The sequence below is a fragment of the Nomascus leucogenys genome, chromosome 19 (assembly GCF_006542625.1).
Source record: "Nomascus leucogenys isolate Asia chromosome 19, Asia_NLE_v1, whole genome shotgun sequence".
Classification (NCBI taxonomy): domain Eukaryota; kingdom Metazoa; phylum Chordata; class Mammalia; order Primates; family Hylobatidae; genus Nomascus; species Nomascus leucogenys.
In genome coordinates, this window is record NC_044399.1 from 62,196,958 (window position 1) to 62,213,226 (window position 16,269).

General features: G+C 39.9%; 1 pseudogene; it reads right to left on the reverse strand.

Annotated features, from left to right (window-relative positions):
* Positions 1–12,876: 12,876 nt before the first annotated feature.
* Positions 12,877–14,137, reverse strand: LOC100595719 (annotated as a pseudogene).
* Between the last annotated feature and the right edge of the window lie 2,132 nt (positions 14,138–16,269).

Sequence of the window (16,269 nt, forward strand, 5' to 3'; positions counted from 1 at the left end):
CACACACACACAAACATATATATGCATGTTATATTTTCTCCCAACGATTTGAGGCTATTTATCTCTAAACACTTCAGTGTGTTTTTAGTAACAATGGAGATATCCTCCTACATAGCCACCTTACAATTATCAGCTACTATATTAGGGTCTTGCAGAGAGACAGAACTCATAGGATAGATAGATACAGATATAGGTGTAGATATAGATACATGAAAGGGGATTTATTAGGGGAATTGGCTCACGTGATTATGGAGGCTGAGAAGTCCCACTACAGGCTGTCTGCAAGCTGGAGCCCCTGGGATGCCAGAAGCCAAAAACCTCAGAACCAGGGAAACTGATGGTGTAATTCTCAGCCCGAAGTTAAAGTTCTGAGAACCCAGGAGGCTGTTGGTGTAAGTCCTAGAGTCCCAAGGCTAGGGAGCTTGGAGTTCTAATGTCCAGGGGCAGGAGACAGAGTGTCCCAAACCATTTTCTCTCCTTTTTGTTTTATCCAGGCCCCAAGCCATTGGATGTTGCCTTCCCACATTGAGGGCAGACCCTCCCCACTCAGTCCACTCACTCACATGGCACTCGCCTCTGGAAACCGCCTCATGCACACACTAGAAGCAATGCTCAACCAGCTCTCTAGGTATTCCTTGATTCAGTTGAGTTGACACCTAAAATTAATCACAACTACCATATATTTGAATTTCATAAAATAGTTTTGTATATCCTACTGTCTAAAATGTAATTTTGTCAAAGGACAAAAATGTCTCTTTTTGCTCCCTACAGTACAGGATCTAATCTACATTTAGTTACCAAATATCTTTTATTTTCTTTAGTCTGGAATATTTTTACAACTTTTCTGTGCTGATTATGACACTGACATATTTTAAGAAAACAAAACACATCCCTACACCATTTTTAAAAGAATATTAAATGGTTTAGCTTCATCTTGTGTTTGCTCATAATTAGATTCAATTTATTTGTTGTCAGTCAAAAGATTATGTGAGTGGTCCTGTGTCTTTTTCAGCATTTCACAACTAGAGGCAAACAATGTCCATCTGTCCTTTGTGGTAACTGGTTTAAAAATGGGCCAGGCGCAGTGGCTCATGCCTGTAATCCCAGCCCTTTGGGAGGCCAAGGCAGGCAGATCACCTGAGGTTGGGAGTTTGAGACCAGCCTGACCAACATGGAGAAACCTTGTCTCTACTAAAAATACAAAATTAGCTGGGTGTGGTGGCACATGCCTGTAATTCCAGCTACTTGGGAGGCTGAGGCAGGATAATTGCTTGAACCCAGGAGGCAGAGGTTGCAGTGAGCCGAAATCCCGCCATTGCACTCCAGCCTGGGCAACAAGAGCGAAACTCCGCCTCAAAAAAAAAAAAAAAAAAATACCCTCTTGGTAGTAATAATGTTGATTGCCAAGTGAAGGTTTCATCCCATATCTATAACATATCATTAGGTCTTTTCTCTTGAAACTAATAAGGAGTGTAAGGGGAGAAACTTTAAGACAATACAAATACCCTGCTCCTCAGAAAAAGCTTCCCCTAGTTCCCTAATGTTTTACATTTATGAATGATTCTTGCCTGATTTATCTTCACTATGATGATGGCAAAATGATAATTTTCCAACACTAGGAATCTCTGCATCGTTTTGAGTTGCCCTTGTATATTTCTCTAAGTAACAGTTACCACACATCTCTTATCTATTCATCTATCTATTTATTGTCTGATAATCAGTATTTAATCATTTTGTGTTCAAACTGTCCTAGCTGTCGCTACTAGGCACCCATTTAAGCTAGTTGGCTTCTTTGTGACATACCAAAATTTGTCTTCAAATTGTTTCTTTCTCTCTGAAGAAAATGTTCCAGGGTTATCTGGAACTACTGTGATCTAGCGCTGAAATTAGCCACACTCCATGTTATTAACTGACTTGTGTTTCCCCAGATTTCATATGTTGAAGCCCTAATCCTCAGTGTGATGATATTTGGAGACAGGGCCTTTAAGGAAGTCATTATGGTTGAATGATGTCATAAGGGTAGAGTGGCCCTAATCCAACTGGACTGGTGTCCTTGTCAGAAGAGAAAGAGACACCACACAGAGCTCTCTCTCTCCTTCCACATGCACACAGGGGCAAAACCATGCGAGGACAGAGAGAGGAGGTGGGTCTCTATAGACTAGGAAGAGAGGCTTCACCAGAAAGCAACCCTCCTGGCACCTTGGTTTAAGAGCCTTGACTGCTATTAGACACCATTATCTGGTCACTAGGTGTGCTTTATTGCTACTACTATACCTTTGCCTGTTTTCTCTTACTGTGGACAGAGCTGGCAAATATACACATGTATATGTATATGCACATATGCACAAATATACATATGCATATGTAAAGATGATTTGTATAAATGTACACATGTACATGCACACTATACATTTGTTTAGATTTGTATAAATGTGCTCAGGTACATGCACATACATATACATATACCGCTTTAAGAAATCATGAGTTCAAACAAATACTTCCAGATTTTTTTGCACTCTAGGGTTCTTGCCTTCATTCACTTCATATTTAAATATACTTTCTTCTCAGTGAGATCTCTGCCTCCTACCAACATCAGATTACCCATTTGCTCAATCCTTCAACACATCAAAACATTTTCAGACTTCCTTCGAGGATAACACTATGCAAAACAAACCTATTAAAATTTCATCTGAAATAAGATGAACTGAGGATTAAAACTAGTTGCTGAAAATCAGCTGTTATAGTAAAAAGGAGATAACAATGGTAAAATATTATCTGACAAGTAGACCTTTTAAAATCTGATTTATGAATATATGAGAGAATTTTATCAGTACACATAAACTTGAAGGACATTATTAACATTTTAAAATAAAAAAAGTTTGCATAGACTAGCTGGACGCGGTAGCTCACGCCTATAACCCCAGGACTTTGGGAGGCCGAGGCGGGTGGGTCACTTGAGGTCAGGAGTTTGAGACCAGCTTGGCCAACATGGTGAAACCTTGCCTTTACTAAAAATACAAAAATTAGCTGGGTGTGGTGGCAGGCGCCTGTAATCCCAGCTACTCAGGAGGCTTAGGCAGGAGAATCTTTTGAACCCGGGAGGCAGAGGTTGCAGTGAGCCAAGATTGCGCCACTGCACTCCACCTTGAGAGACAGAGTGAGACTCTGTTTGAAAAAAAAGTTCTCATAGACCTAATTTCTTTCTTTTTTTTTTTTATTATGCTTTAAGTTCTAGGGTACATATGCACAATGTGCAGGTTTGTTACATATGTATACATGTGCCATGTTGGTGTGCTGCACCCATTAACTCGTCATTTACATTAGGTATATCTCCTAATACTATCCCTCCTCGCTCCCCCCACCCCATGACAGGCCCCGGTGTGTGGTGTTCCCCATCCTGTGTCCGAGTGTTCTCATCGTTCAATTCCCACCTATGAGTGAGAACATGTGGTGTTTGGTTTTCTGTCCTTGTGATAGTTTGCTCAGAATGATGGTTTCCAACTTCATCCATATCCCTACAAAGGACATGAACTCATCATTTTTTATGGCTGCATAGTATTCCATGTTGTATATGTGCCACATTTTCTTAATCCAGTCTATCATTGATGGACATTTGGGTTGGTTCCAAGTCTTTGCTATTGTGAATAGTGCCGCAATAAACATACGTGTGCATGTGTCTTTATAACAGCATGATTTATAATCCTTTGGGTATATACCCAGTAATGGGATGGCTGGGTCAAATGGTATTTCTAGTTCTAGATCCTTGAGGAAGTGCCACACTGTCTTCCACAATGGTTGACCTAGTTTACAGTCCCACCAACAGTGTAAAAGTGTTCCTATTTCTCCACATCCTCTCCAGCACCTGTTGTTTCCTGACTTTTAATGATCGCCATTCTAACTGATGTGAGATGGTATCTCATTGTGGTTTTGATTTGCGTTTCTCTGATGGCCAGTAATGATGAGCATTTTTTCATGTGTCTGTTGGCTGCATAAATGCGCATAGATCTAATTTCTACAAAAATATTTTGAATGTAAAATTCTTGAAAGGTGGAAGAATCTAAAGGATTTCCAAGCTTTTCTTTGGCATTAAATTAAAAGGTTAATTATAAGGGATTTGAATTAATAAGAAGGTGTTGTTTTCTGTCCTAGCTAGGGAGGCATGATCCATTGAAAACATTCAAATTACAACTCATGATGAAGTGTGCCATCCCTGATGTTTGGTTCTGATTTAATGGTTGTTGTTCACTGTATTTCACTGGTTCGCAACATCAAGGGAACCACCAGGGGTGGGGTGGGTAAATACCACTGCAATAGAACTGACTTAACCTAGGGGAAAGCCTCCTTGACACTGGAGACAGGGATCAGAGCTGGGCCTGCAACCTATTCTCCGGCTAATTGATCTGAGAAGGGATTTGACCCTCACTCAAGTGAACAGAAAGCAGGAACACACACACACACACACACCCCTTGTCTGTAGAACCCTTATTCATACTTCCAGGGATTCTGACATGGACATGACAAAAAGATAGTAAGAAAAAAAATGGCAGCTTGAGCTAGAGTAAAAAGGGATTGCTATGGTTTGGATGCATGTGTTCCTCCAAAATTCATATGTTGTAACTTAAATCCCACAGTGATGGTACTAAGAGGTGGGACCTTTGGGAGGTGATTAGGCCATGAGGACTTGTCCTGATGGACAGGATTAATGCCCTTATAATAGAGGCTTCAGAGACCTGCCTGGCCCTTTTGCCCTTCCATCTCTTCCTCCATGTGAGGATGCAGCAACAAGGTGTCATCTTGAAGCAGAGACCAAGCCGTCAACAGGCACCAAATCTGCCAGCGCCTTGATCTAGGGCTTACCAGGCTCCAGATCTGAGAGAAATAAATTCCTCTTTTTAAAATAAATTATTCAGATATTTTATTATAGCAGCACAAATGAACTAAGACAGGGATTCTTTACCCTAGAGAGATTTGTACATGTTTCTAGGCTGCGGAAGAGAATCCCTGGAGATAATATTGAAGACGTGGGAGAGCCAGTAAGTGATTGAGCAAGATCCTTCAGGAGGAGATGCTGAAAGAAATGATGGCATGGTATTCAGTACTAAGAAGAAAATGAGTTATCACAAAGACATGGAAACACATGGAGAGACCCTAAATGCCTATTAGTAAGTTAAAGGAGCCAATCGAAAAAGCCTCCTTCTCTGATTTCTATGGGATGCAAAAATTCTCAAATATAGAGAAGGAAATGTCAAAATTGCAAGGATGTGATTGCCCAAGGCAGGCAACAGATGCAGGAGCAGGAGGCGCTCCCACATGCAGCTGGTGAGTGTGCAAAGCTTTGGAAGCTTTGGGCATGTGAATTAAAAAGCCTTATCAATATGTGTTACTTTGCCTAAGAAATTCCATTTTTTTATGATCCCATGGAAACAATTAAGGTTGTTTGCAAAGACTTTCCTGCAGGGTTATCAAAATGGTATTTATAATAGTGAAAAATTAGAAGCAATTTTAGCTCTTGGTTCCATAAATAAAGTCTAGATTTTTGAGGTATGACAGGTGGAGAAGGACACTCAGGTTGGGTGCCCCAGAAAGTTGTGAGATGGAGATTTGTATGGAGGCTTTCATATCACAACTTGCAGAAGAGAAGAAAGTGGGATTGGGTAGAGGGAGAAGTTAGGCTGCTATGCAGTCTCAGTAAGGGTGCCAGTTGACCCCAGGAAGAGCTGCAGAACTGAGACAGCCCTTCAAAATTACCCCAACTTTGAGTGGAAGGGCCAGAACTTTGCCCATATGTCAACTAGTCATTGGCTGTGGCTGTCCCAGGAATAACGTGTGTTCCAGGGCGACGGGATGCTCTTCAGCTGAGGGCTGTCTGCAAGCTGTACTCCCAGCAGCTGGAGAACAAATTCCTCAGTTCTGAAAGGGGGTCGTGGGTGGCACCACCTGACAGCCACTGCAGGCCACACCTTCCACCACTTGGATTCACTTCTTCGTATAAGTTTTGGGAGAAACAACTCTAGGATCCTGGTGGGTCTCTTTTTCCAGGAAGAAACTTGTAACAGGCCAAGGGATGGACTGCAGCCTCCGTCCCCACTGCAGCTAGTCTTAACCCTGCAGCTGACAGTAATTGCTGCTCTCCTCTGCTATCCATTCCAGGTGCCCCTCAACCTCCGCTGGCACCTCTGCTGGTCTTGGTGGCTTCCCAGTGGCATGATCCAGACATTCATCCCTGAGCCCCTGGTCACCATGTGCCTCTCAGGCTATGGCTGCTGCACTTATCTATTTACTATGAAAATGGGGCAAGGTAGTACAGGGAGCTTTCCAGTATTAAAGTGCATTACCTGGGTGCCAAACATATTTCTCCCTTCCCCCACTGTGATTAACACTGTGTGTTAATCGCCCTACTTCCTTCTAATAATCAGGATCAAATACCCCTGTCGGGATGGTGACTCCTCTGCTTGCTGGCTAGCTCCTTGGCAGCAGCTGTAGTTTACAGCTCAAAAGAACTCCTGATGTGTTTCCCAAGGGAATTGTTTCGACCTCTAAACCTACAGAACGGAGGTTCGTGGGATAGGGAAGCACATAACCCTCAGCTGGGTGGCTGGGAGTGATGGTGGGCAAGGACTCTCCTGTTCCCACTCCTTGGTTCCCAGGCTGTAGATGCTGCTTGCAGGAACACAACAATATAAAGGCACAGATGTCCCTTGACTTACGATGCAGTTACATTCCAATAAACCCGCCTTAAGTCGAAAATAAGTCAAAAATACATTTAGTACCTCAATAAACCATCGTAAAGTCAAAAAATTGTGAGTCAAACCATCATTAGTTGGGGACCATCTGTAGTCGATCAGCGTGATCTACTGGTATTCTAATTGTCTGCTAAAATAAGACAGCTCTATTTAGAGGAAGATAAGTCAGGAATATCTATAATTTTTTCAAGTATAATGTTTGCCATCAAATGAAATATTAGAAGTCATGCAGGGGAAAAGAATCAATTGGCAGATAGCAACAGACCCAGAAGCAATTCATCTATTGCAGTTAACACCCAAGGATTTTTAAATAAATATTATTTAAAATAAATAATATATTCAAAAGAGAAAAAAGAGTGAAGAATTTTAGCAAATAAATAGAATCCATATAAAAAGAAGACTAAGATTCCAGAAATAAAACATCTGAGTAAAATGAGTAATTCAAAATATGGTTTTAATAGATTAAAAACAGGATAATAACAGAAATACAGGTAAGTGGAAAGTATCCAGGTTGACGCAGATAGATAGAGAAGAATGGGAGACACAGAAAACCATAAGAGCCATCTGGAACATGGTGAAGAGTCCTAAGCTATCTACAACTGGAAACCTAGAATTAGAGAGAAAACGAGGTAAAGCAATATTTGAAGAAACCTGGGTGAGAATTTCCCTACACTGATGAAAGACATCATAACACAGTCTCAAAAAACTCTACAAACCCCAAGTATGATTCAAAAGCAAAGAAAACCCCTGCACACCCAGGCACATTGCAGTAAAACCTATGACAGCTAACAGCGAAGAGAAAATCTGACAAGCAGATAGAGAGAAAACAATGGGACTCACAATTCACAATAGACCTTTTAGTAGAAACTCTGGAAGCTGAAGACAATGGGATGTCATTTTATTTTAGATGCTTAAAAAAAAGAAAACCCAGCCAGGTGCGGTGGCTCACACCTGTAATCCCAGCACTTTGGGAGGCCGAGGCGGGTGGATCACGAGGTCAGGAGATCGAGACCATCCTGGCTGACACGGGGAAACCCCGTCTCTACTAAAAATACAAAAAATTAGCCGAGAGTGGTGGCGGGTGCCTGTAGTCCCAGCTACTTGGGAGACTGAGGCAGGAGAATGACATGAACCCGGGAGGCGGAGCTTGCAATGAGCCGAGATTGCGCCACTGCACTCCAGCTTGGGCGACAGAGCAAGACTCCGTCTCAAAAAACCCACAAAAACCAACAAACAAAAACAAACAAACAAATGGCAGCCTAGAACTCTATTTCAAGAGAAATTATCCTCCTAAATGAATGTAATATATATCTGAAAAGCTGAGAGAATCCACTGGAAGACTATGATAAAATGCCAGAAGAGTTAATCAGGCAGAAGGAAAATGACAGCAACTGGAACAAGGAGCTACAGGAGAGAATTAACAGCATGAAAATAGCTAAATATGTGAGTAAATATAAGCAGACATTGCTTAAAAACAGTAATAATATCTTTGGGAGTTTAAAATAAATATAGAAATAAAGATCTATGACAACAATGGAACAAAAGGCAAGGAGTAAATGAAATTAAATTATCAGTTTTTTTCATTGCTTTGAAATGGCAAAATATTAATTTCAAGAGTGTTCCAATGAGTCAAAAATTCATAGGGAATTTAAAGGGCTATTATCTTCAAACATTTCAGTCTCAGGACTGCTTTACATTTTTTTTTTTTTTTTTTTGAGGCGGAATTTTGCTCTTGTTGCCCAGGCTGAAGTGCAATGGTATGATCTCAGCTCACTGCAACCTCTCTGCCCCTGGGTTCAAGCGATTCTCCTGCCTCAGCCTCCCGAGTAGCTGGGATTACAGGCATGTTCCACCACGCCCGGCTAATTTTGTATTTTTAGTAGAGATGGGGTTTCTCCATGTTGGTCAGGCTGATCTCGAACTCCTGACCTTGGGTGATCCGCCCACCTCAGCCTCCCAAAGTGCTGAGATTACAGGCGTGAGCCACCACACTCGGTCTGCTTTACACTTTTAAAAATTATTGAGGAACCCAAAGAGTTTTATATAGATTATATCTATTGATATTTACTGTACTTGAAATTAAAATGGGAAAAGTTAAAAATATTTATTTAAAAAACTGGGCAGGTGCAGTGGCTCATGCCTGTAATCCCAGCACTTTGGGAGGCCGAGGCAGGTGGATCACGAGGTCAGGAGATCGAGACCATCCTGGCTAACACAGTGAAACCCCGTCTCTATAAAAATACCAAAAATTAGCCAGATGTGGTGGGATGCACCTCCCAGCTACTTGGGAGGCTAAGGCAGGAGAATTCCTTGAACCTGGGAGGCAGAGGTTGCAGTGAGCCGAGATTGCACCATTGCACTCCAGCCTGGATGACAAGAGCGAAACTCCATCACAAAGAAAAAAAAAATCACTAGGAATGTGGAAGATTTGAAGAAAACTATTAACCAACTTGATCTAATTAATATTTATAGAACATTAACATGTAATTGCAGAATTTTCAAGTGAAAATTCTTACTTTCGTGTTATTTTCAAGTGAATATGGAGCATTAACCAAAAAATAGAGGCTGCGCCATAAAGTAAGTCTCAACAAACTTCTAAGGATTAAAATAATATAGTATGAGGCCAGGCACGGCAGCTCATCACCTGTAATCCCAGCAATGTACATTGGGAGGCCGAGGCAGGTGGATCACTTGAGGTCATTCGAGATCAGCCTGACCAACATGGTGAAACCTCATCTCTACTACAAATACAAAAAAATTAACTGGTCGTGGTGGCACACGCCCATAATCCCAGCTATCCGGGAGGCTGAGGTACAAGACTCACTTGAGCCCGGGAAGCAGAGGTTGCAGTGAGCCAATATTGTGCCACTGCACTCCAACCTGGGCGACAGACTGAGGCTCTGTCTCAAAATAATAATAATAATAATAATAATAATAATAATATAGTGTGTTCTTTGATCACATTGGAATTAAACTAGATATCTATAATAGATAAATAGATAAATAGAAAATCCACAAATGCTTTATATATATTTATCGTATGAACTAGCAACTCCAAACCTAGAAATTGATGCAATATAAATGAAAAAATATATATCTACACCAAAAGTTGTATATGACTGTTCATAGCAGATTTATTCATCATAACCCCAAACGGGGAACAACTGTCCATCATCGAGTGAGTTAATCAATTGTGGTCATATGTTAACATAACGGTATGCTACTCAGCAATAAGAGAATGAAACACTGATACACACCATATTAACGGATCTCAAAACGTTATGCTAAGAGAAAGAAGGCAGACACAGAAGAGTAGTATGCTGTATCATTCCATTTGTATGAAAGTCTAGAAAAGATAATTCTAATCTATACTGACAAAAAGTAGATTTATGATTTCTTGGAGACAGAGTGGGAAGCATTGTCTGGGAAAGAATACAGAAAATTTTGGGGGTGAGAAAAATGTTGTTTGATTGTGGTGGTGGCTATACAGGTGTATAAGTTTGCCAAAACTTATCAAAATGTAAAGTTAAATTGGGTACAGATTGTTATATATCATTTATGTCCCTATAAAGGTGATAAAAATCTATTTGATACAGCTAAACAGGTACTTTAAAGAAATGTATAGTGTTAAATACAATTATTAGCAAAAAAGAATTCTTGAACATTGCTTATCTAAGATTTCATTCCAAGAAGCTAGAAAAAAACCCCAGAAAATCATATCCAAATAAAATACATAGAAGAAAATAAAGGAGCATAAATTAGTGAAAAAGAAATTAGCTCTATAAAAGTAGGTGGGTTTTTTAAAAAAATTAAATGTTAAGTCCTAGAAAACCTAATCAAGAAAACAAACAGAGAGTACAGACATTACCAACGCCAGGACTGAAGAAGGGAACATCACTTTAGATCCTAAAGATATTAAAAATAGAACAGATATTATAAACTATTTAAAACCAGTAATTAGATATTGTGAAATTATATGGACATAATTTTTAAAAGAATTTACCAAAATGTACACGAGATATAAAATTTGATTAATCCTATGTCTATCAAATCATTGAATACATAGCTAAAAATTTTCCAACAAAAATTTTTCCAGGTGCTACTCTGGTAATTTTTACACACAAAAATATGGCAAAATAATACCAAAACCAATAATACCAATCTTACACATCTTACCCACACTCTTCCAGAGGACCAAAAACAAACAAACAAAAAACCAAAAACAAAATAAAGGGAATGCTCAACTCATGTTATGAGTCCATAATTCTGATACAAAGTCAAACAAGGCTATTACAAGAAAGAAAACACAGAAGACAATATGGACATAGACATAAAATCCTATACAAAATTTTGACAAATTTAATTCAATAATATATTAAAAATATTACCCACAATAACCAAATGAAATCGATTCCAGGAATGCAAATTGCTTTAATATCTAAAAATCAATTTGTATAGATGAATCTTGAGGACATTATGCTAAGGGAAATAAGCCAGTTACTAAAGGACAAATACTGTATGATTCTACTTATATGAGGTTATCTAGAGCAGTCAAATTCATAGAGACAGAAAATAGGATGGTGGTTTCCAGGGTTTAGGGGGTGAAATGGGGAATGGAGAGTCATTGTTTAATGGGTATTCAGTTTCAGCTTTCTTTTTTATTTTGGAGATGGAGTTTCGCTCTGTCCCCCAGGCTGGAATGCAGTGGTGCAATCTGGGCTCACTGCAAGCTCCACCTCCCGGGTTCATGCCATTCTCCTGCCTCAGCCTCCTGAGTAGCTGGGAATACAGGTGCCCACCACCACGCCCGGCTAATTTTTTGTATTTTTAGCAGAGATGGGGTTTCACCGTGTTAGCCAGGATGGTCTCCATCTCCTGACCTCGTGATCTGCCCGCCTCGGCCTCCCAAAGGGCTAGGATTACAGGCATGAGCCACTGCGCCTGGCCTCAGTTTCAGCTTTCTAAGATGAAACACATTCTGGAGATGGATAATTACACAATATGACTTAATAGCACTGAACTATACACATAATGGCTAGGATTATAAATTTTGTGTGTATTTTATGACAATTTTTTAAATTTAAAATCAAACCACATAATTTAAACACATTAACAGAATGAAAAACTATAATCATCTCAATAGTGGCAAAAAATGTCTTTGATGAAATTCAACACCCATCCTGATAACAAACCTCAGAAAACTAATTTGAGTGATAGAGACTATCTAAAATTTACACCTCAAGTCATACCAAATGGTAAAATGTTTTGTTTTCCTTTAGATTCTGGGAAAAAGGCAAGGATGTCTACAAATCCTATTTCTGGAGGTCCTAGCCAGTGCAATAAAGCAAGAAAAAAGTGGTATGAAGATTATAATGATGTAAAACTGACTTTACCACAGATGACATACTGTGTACACAGAAAGTCAAAAAGAATGAACAATTATAAATTAGTGAATTTAGCAAGGTCACTGGATATAAGATCAACTTTAAAAAATCTATTCGATATACATATATATATATGAATGAGATATACCATATACCTATATTGTGGCAACAATCAGAAAATGAAATTAAAATAACAGCATTTATAGCATCAAAAACATCAAATGCATAGTACTAATCTAACAAAACTTCTACAATTGAAAAAATACAGTAACTTCCCTTTTTTTTTTTTTAAATACCTTTTATTTTTACTCAACTTGTTAAAGGGGCAGATAAAGACTTTGGCAAATTTGATTAACAGCACAAAATAATGTTATCCAAACTGAATAATTTATTGCTGGTCTGAGGCTTGTCTTGTTTACACTAAAGTAGAATTTACGTTGTTTCCCCAAATGGCAGATATCAACATTTAAAGGAATTTAATAGTGACCTATTCAATAAGGCAATCATCTTGGTAGCAAACTTCTATTTAAATCTTACATAACTCAAGCTTTATAAAAAGCCAACATAATTGAAAATTGGGTTCTCCCTCTAAAGCCGTAAGTATTCAAAGCTCAAAACAGTTAATTTAAAAATAAGCAAACAAATAAAACAACAAAAAAACCCTGCCAGCAGATCCTGCTGAAATACCTACAAAAAAAAAAACAACTAAATGAGCTTAATCTTTACAAAAGTTATGTTAGCTCAAAAGCTACAAAATCAAAGTTATCTTAATTCTACAAAGAAGGGAGAGGGTCTTCATGCCACCATTTCCTTGAAAAACCTCATCTTTTTCATCCAATTTGGCCACAAATCAAATTTCTGTGTGCCCCTGTTTTCAAGAGATTCCTCTTGCAGAAGAGGCCAAGTATAAACATGGAAGAGTAACTGCCTAAGTAGGAAAGTGTTCCATAATAGTGTGCAGACAACAAGAGAGTTCTGAGTTAATCTCTGGAACTCGACCTGGACCTTGATCTTGACTTTGAGCGAGATCTAGAACGGGATCTTGAAGTGGCTCTTTTTGGTGGAGGGGACACAGAACGGGCCTTTGAGGGTGACCAGGTAGCGGCGAATTGGAACGGGACTGGCTCCTTGATCTGGATTTTGACTTTATATGACCCTTTCCATTTTCTTTGGGGGATCGGGACCGAGACCTGCTTCGAGATTTCTCATACTCATCCTTAGATCTGCTTCGAGAATGTGAATGGGAGCCCCGATCAGACTTGGGTTAGATTTGCTCTTTGATCTATATTTCCTGCCTTTTGATCGAGAAGGTGATCGACCTTTGCTCCGCGACCTGGAACGGGAGCGACTTTTTGAGATACTTCGAGATCTGCTGAGGCTGCTCCTGCGACTCTTACTTCATGACCATCTTCTAGATCGAGATCTGGATCTGCTTCCAGAGTAAGATCGCCTATGGCTTGTGCGTGGCTTATCTTCAATAAGCCTAATACTTCTGCCATTTATTTCTGTGCCATCCAGTTTGTCCAAAGCACGCTTCATGTCAGAGTAGGAGCGAAACTCAATTACACCCTCATCTGTTCCTTCCTTGTGGGCATCCGCATAGGTTACTTCACCTGCTTGTTGCATAAAATCCTTTAAATCTTGCCAACTGCACAGACTAGAAAGATTTTCTACAGTAAGCCTGTATTCTGTACGAACAGGTGGTCCGTATTTGTCTTTGCCAGATGTTCTCCAATTGCTGTATCCACCTCCACCACTGCGGCTTCCCTAGCTGTAGCCGTCGCGATGGCGACGCAGGCCCCCGGCGTGCTCTATGATTATGCGCTCGCTGCAGAGCTCCTTGCAGTTCAGCTCGTAAACGGCGTCGTTGGCGTCGCGGGAGTCCTCGAACTCCACGAAGCCGTAGCCATTTTTGAGGTCTACTTCGAGGAGGCCATAGCCACTGAAAAAGCGCTGGATGGCTTTCTCCTGGACGTCGTAGCTCAGGCGTCCTATGTAGAGGCGCGGCATGTCCGTGGCGGGCGGGGGCCCAAGGGCTGGTTGTGGAACGGCTGACCGCAAGCCAGTAGCCGCGGTGCGGGTGCGGGGACGGCAAAAGCCGGAAAACGCGCCTCACACCACAGCGGCGGCCGAGTCCAGCCACACAATGGTTAGTAACTTCTATAACTGAAAAAATTGTTGCAAAAATATAAAAATTGCTGAAATTTTGAGGTTAGTTCCTCAGGATCCACGTGCCTCAGGTGGATCACTTGAAGTCAAGTGTTCAAGACCAGCCTAGCCAAATGGGGAAATCCCCTCTACTAAAAAAAAATACAAAAAATTAGCCGGGTGTGGTGGCAGGCGCCTGTAATCCCAGCTACTCGGGAGGCTGAAGTTGCAGTGAGCCGAGATTGTGCCACTGCACTCCAACCTGGGTGACAAAGCAAGGCTCCAACTCAAAAAAAAAAACAAACAACAACAACAAAAAAAACAAATCCCAAAATGTTTAAAGTATCTATATAAATGAAATGTTTTGGAATACTCATAGATTAAATGTCTCAATATTCATGTTCATACCTTCACTTTTCTAGAATTAATCTATGTATTTGATGTAATGCCAACAAAATCCTTTTTGGTATGGAGTAACTGAAAAAAAAAAATCATTCAACAATGTATATGAAAATGCCAAGGACCTAAAAGTGAAAATTTTGAACAAGAACAAAATTAGAAAACATAGTTTACCCTTGAGCACAGGTTTTAACTGTGTGGGACCACTTATACATGGATTTACTTCTACCTCTGCCACTTGAGACAGCAAGACCAACCCCTCCTCTTCTTCCTCCACCTTAGCCTGCTCAACGTGAAGACGATGAGGATAAAGATCTTGATGATGATCCACTTCTACCTAATGAATAATAAATGTATTTTCTCTCCCTTATTTTCTTAATCATATTTTTTCTCTAGCTTATGTAGGAGTACAGTATCTAATATATATACAAAATATGTATTAATTGACTGTTATTGGCAAGGCTCCTAGTCAAATGTAGATTATTAGTAAAGTTTTTGAGGTCAAAAGTTATACAATGATTATTGTGTGAGGGGTCAGTTCCCCTAACCCCCGAATTATTCAAAGGTCAACTGTACTATCAGTTTTCATTTAAATTATTTGGTATTGTTACAATAATAAAAGCATACAACAATGAAACATAGTCCAAAAGACCCTAACATGCATGATCATCGGATTTATCATAAATGTTCAACTGCAAAACAAGGGAGAGGAAGATGGCCTTTTCAATAAATGATGTTGAACAAATTGCTTATTTGTATGAAAAATATTTTGACCTCTACTCCATACCATAAATATTAATTTCAGATGGATCATACACATAAAATAGTAGATATGTGGAAGAGAATGTAGAAAAATATCTTTATGACCTTGAGTTAGGAAAATATTTCTTAAACTGGGCAAAAAAGCACTAATCATAAAGAAAAGTAAAGAACTTCTGTTCATCAAAGGACATCATTTAGAGAGTGAAAAGGTAAGCTGCAGATGAGATACGTGTAATACAAACATCTAAAAAAAAACCCGTCTCCAGAATATATAAAGAATCCTACAAATGAGCAAAAATCAGTTCCCAACTAAAAAATGGCAAAAGTCTTGAACAGGTACTTCCCAAAGAAGATATTTAAAAAGCCAACACCTATCGAAAGGAGGGGCTCAACAGCATTATCCACTGAGGAAGTGCAAATTAAACCCATAATGGAATAGCGGCATGCACAAGAACCAGGCCCTGGGAGCTCACCGTGCCACTGAAACTGCTCTAGTCAGGTTGGTGTGGGTCATCCCCAGCCCCTTACCCAATGGATACTTTTCAGTTCTTTTGTCATTTGAACCTGCTGACCACATTCCTCTTCTTGAAGCGCTTGCCTCTAAGGCAGGAATGGGAGGGAGGGGTTAGATGTAGTGAGGATTCGGAGGCAGAATGGAGGGACCAACAAAGTTGGCATCATGCCATGTCAACTCTGTGACAGCAGGGCTTCTTAAAGGTCTGACTCTCAAACCTTTCATTCAGAAAGTGGCACATTAACTATCCTCAATGAGGATTGGTCTCTTAGTAATAGTTAATAAGTTTCACTATTAAACTTCAATCAAAAATGGTCAT